We start from the raw sequence: 4,425 nt of genomic DNA, 5'->3' as shown, positions 1-4,425 counted from the left end.
AGGATGTGAAACATTTGACTTATTATATGAAGCATTTCGTTTATAATCTGTGATTTTATTTTGATTTTGATGTTGGGGTTTAAATTTCATATATAAGGTTTGTATTAGTTTGATTTTAAAGTTTATATTGATATGATTTTGAGGTTTGTAGTAGCAGTGGTTGGTAGTGGTTGCCGGAGGTCAATTGGTTGGCGAAGTTCAATTGGGTGTCGGTGGGGTGGTCGATGATGAATTGGGAGCATAGGATCTTAAACGATGAAGGATAGTGGTGGACAAGAACATTAATTAGGTCCCAATAAATAAATAAATAAAAGATTTAAGTAAATAATGAAAAATAAAAACTTAAAAATATTCAATAGGGGCAATACATTCTTTATAGTTATGGTAGGGACGAAACGCGTAACAAAATTACATCTTAGGGGTAGTCTGAGTTAAGAAAAAGAATTAAGCACCAAACGCGCATATTACCCCACACCACATGGATCATTTGTAACGTCCCAATTTTCAAGACTAAAAATTTCTTTAATAAAATAATACTTAAAACATATTTGTCAATCCATAACAAATTCAGAGTAATAAATTCCAAGTCATATGTTTATTATCAGAGTAAAACATCCTAGGCTGACAAATCTATGGTGTGTACCATGCGATCACCCTGACCTCTTCCCTTCGCTACCAGAAGTACCTGAAACCAAAACTGAAAACTGTAAGCATGAAGCTTAGTGAGTTCCCCAACCTACCACATACCCTGCATAAACACATACAACATATACTGGGCCACGCCCGCTACTATGGCCTCGCCCGCTACCTCGGGCCTTGCCTGCTACAACGACCTCGCCGCTCCAGGCCCTGCCTGTCTTCAAGCCCCGCTCGGATACAGATCTGTTTCACTTAGGCCTCGCCTGTCCCTGGGCCTCGCCCACTAACATATACTAACACATAAGCATATCACAACACATAAGCTAACATATACCAAAAAATCCCGTCCTGAGGCCTCACCTATCTTGGGCCTCGCCCTTGTCCTGCTACTAATGAGTCATGGAACCCCATCCACGCTCCTACTGATAGTGAGATGCGGGCCCAACCCAGACTCACTCTTTCCCTAACTTGGGCCTCGCCCCTATTCTGCTGTTAATGAGTTGTGGAACACCGTCCATACTCAGCTATTGGTGAGATACGGGACCTCGCCCACACTCACCTCCCTACCAGGGACATACATGTATCATACAGACAACAAGTATAAACTATCATATAAACCAATCATTGGGCACCCGCCCGCTATTATGGGACCTTGGTCCTGAATATTATTCTAGAATACTGTGCCTAGGGCTAACCCCCAGGTCTTTCTGCTCATAACTACATGGCCGACATTGTGGCCGTAGACCCATTCACACAAAGGGAAACTCACCTGGTACTACTAAAGTTGCTGGTAACCCCTCTCGATGCTGACCGACAATTCCCTGAACCGCTGCCCCAATAGCTCCCAGAGCTACCAATATCAAAACATATATCACTTAGCTTAACTGTTCTCCAAAATTCAACTTAGTCAGCTCAGAATCCTTTCATTCGCGACTTGACTCGCTGAGTCAGCCCCTGACTCGCCGAGTCTACCCATTTTCGAGTCCTGACCTGTCCCACTCACTGAGTCTCCACTCAACATACTGATTCGAGTATTAATTCGAAGGGTTTGGGGTCTCGCGACTTGACTCGCCGAGTCCAAGAACAGACTCGTCGAGTCCACGACAATCTTCAACAGATTGCCCGAGTTATTCATTCAACTCGTCGAGTTCCTCCTAATCTTCATACTACTCGCCGAGTCCACTTGAAGGACTCGCCGAGTCTATTCAGGCCTTCGCACATTCAGAGGCTTTTTGAGTCACGTAGGGACTCCAAACTATAGATCTACTCCGCCAAAGCCTATCCCTCACGTAAAGGTGTAATCTTTATGTGTAGCTAAGGAGATCTAGGCCCAAAACACTCCAAAATCGGGTTTAAGACAAAGAGGCTTAACAACCAACTCATAGACTGATGCTTTATGATTTTCTAGGTTAGAATACACTTAGATCTGAAGTAGCAACTTCAAATTTGGCCTCTAACTCGAAATGATTCAAGGACATGGCATAAAAGCCCCAAAACTTGTAACCAAGGTAGATCTAGATGAAGAAGGGTGAAAAAAACGACTTAATACCTTCAATAACTCTGAAAGGTGGCCCAAAATCTGGATCTAAATCCAATCCTTGAAGCCCCAAAGATTCCTTCCTTCCTTCTTCCTTCAAATCACCCAAGAATGGCAAGAGACTTGAATATGCAACAATGGAGGCTGAGGGTTTTAGTTTCTGGATGAGAGAGGCTCCAAGGAACCTTAATAGAGAGAATAGACGCTTAAATAGTGCACAAAGTCCAGGATTTAGGGTTTCCCTCTTCAGACCGGACTCGCTGAGTCCCCGTTTCCCAACTTGCCGAGTCAGCTACTTAATCGATCCCCCGGATCCCGCTCCGACTCGTCAAGTTCCTCCCTAGACTCGACGAGTTGACCCTTTGACTTAGGGTTTTCTTTCCTTTCTTGGCCTTTCTGATTTTGAGTGTTACAAGTCTCCCCCACTTAAACTAAACTTTGTCCTTTAAGTTCGTTATGGCCAACAGACCTACGATCTGCCTCCAACACTCTGTCTAGGAAACCTAACACCCGCTGGCTACCTCTTTTGGCCTTCTACCCGGTTGTTCTGACTATGATTAACCCTTGCGGATAATATTCTCGGGTTTACCCTAACCCTGACCCTCCTGGAACACAACTTACTCAACTGACAATCCTTCTGGTACTCCTTAAGTACTTATGCTAGACATCCTACGGGTTCACCCCCTTCTTTCCTTGTTTTTTTTTTCTGGCCTCCCCAAGGCAGCGTTCCGTAACTAACTACTTCCTCTGCCACTGTGAAGGTCCTATCCTTCACCAACTCCATTACCCCCGCTACTTCCAGTACGGGCCATTACCGCCAGTATCCACTAGACACTTCTCACTACTATAACTTGGTGTTGAGCACCCCTCGATCAACTAACAGAATTCCACCATAGACTGCTTTCCATCACTGCTACTGACTGAAAATTTTTGTTGTCCCTTATCTACCTTCCGGATGAACCAAGACCACCCTGTTCCCTACTGATCTATCAATATCTAGATTACCTGCTCCCACCGGTCTCTAGCCCCAACACAAACTTCTTGTCGCTCCCAGTGACTTCCAAGGAAACTTAGGCTACCTAATACCTCCCACCCTCTACTCTGCCATTCTAGTGCTTCAAGTCTTGGGATCCTCGATCCCCTAACTTGACCCTAAGGTCCTAACCAGGTCCCACGTGTGCTACTACAAGCTCACGGGCTTCGCCCACGGGTCTCACCTGAACCACACTACTGAACAACCCTGCTCTTAGGTCTCATCTACACTGCTACTCACCTACGGGCCTTGCCCGGGTCCCAGCAAACTACATCTTGGAGCGGCCTCACCCAAGGTCTCACCTCTCTAGGGCTATACAGGCAAGCTCCCTACTAATCTCAGCCACTACTCATTCTTGATCCCTACATGATCACAAGGCGGTAAGGGCCTTGCCCCAACTCCGCTAACGAAGCTACCAGGGAATGCTACAGCTTTCCCGTAGTCTTACAACACCTTCCACTACTGACCGCTAGTGAATGTTACGGCTGCCCCGTAGTCTTACAACACTTTCCACCACTGACTGCTAGTGAATGCTACGACTTCCCCGTAGTCTTACAACACTTTCCACCACTGACTGCTAGTGAATGCTATGGCTTCCCCGTAGTCTTACAGCACATTCCCCCACTGACTGCTAAAACGAAAGCATCGCATGCTATCAGTTTCCAAGATCCTCATTCCGACTCACCCGAGTCCTACAGGCGATCCTCCAACATGAATTCCCAACCATTTACTAACCATCACAATTACATGGACTAACTGATGGGGAGTTTCTCAAACTCCCAACCTTGAACCCCTCAGTCCATCAATCGTTGTGCCATTTCCATTCCTTCTCTACGGTCGAGTACTCATTCTGGATCTGTGTGCTCATACCCTTGTACACTCGGAGGGTTCTCCCCCACTTTGATCCTGCTTATACCTCGTTGCTCAATTCTTGAGAAGAATTCTCTATCTTCTCTACTATCCCGAAATCGATCTGCTGACAACCCAAGCTTGCCACAGCTAGGGATCTAACTAATTCGTTACCCGATAGCACCTTCCTGAATCTAGTGGGACACTACTGAGTCCCACATAAGCATGCTATAGCTACTGCATTCTAGGTGACTCACTCCAAAAGCGCACAACCCCTAACTATCATTATACTTACCCAAGCATGCAGATGGCATATAACTAAATCACAAGCAAGCCACATAATTCTGAAATACTTATATCCATAACG

This window comes from Lactuca serriola, chromosome 7 (genome assembly GCF_051521515.1).
Source record: "Lactuca serriola cultivar US96UC23 chromosome 7, Lser_US96UC23_V15, whole genome shotgun sequence".
NCBI classification, from domain to species: Eukaryota; Viridiplantae; Streptophyta; class Magnoliopsida; order Asterales; family Asteraceae; genus Lactuca; species Lactuca serriola.
The sequence above is the reverse complement of the archived record's forward strand: the minus strand, read 5'-3'. Positions refer to the sequence as shown.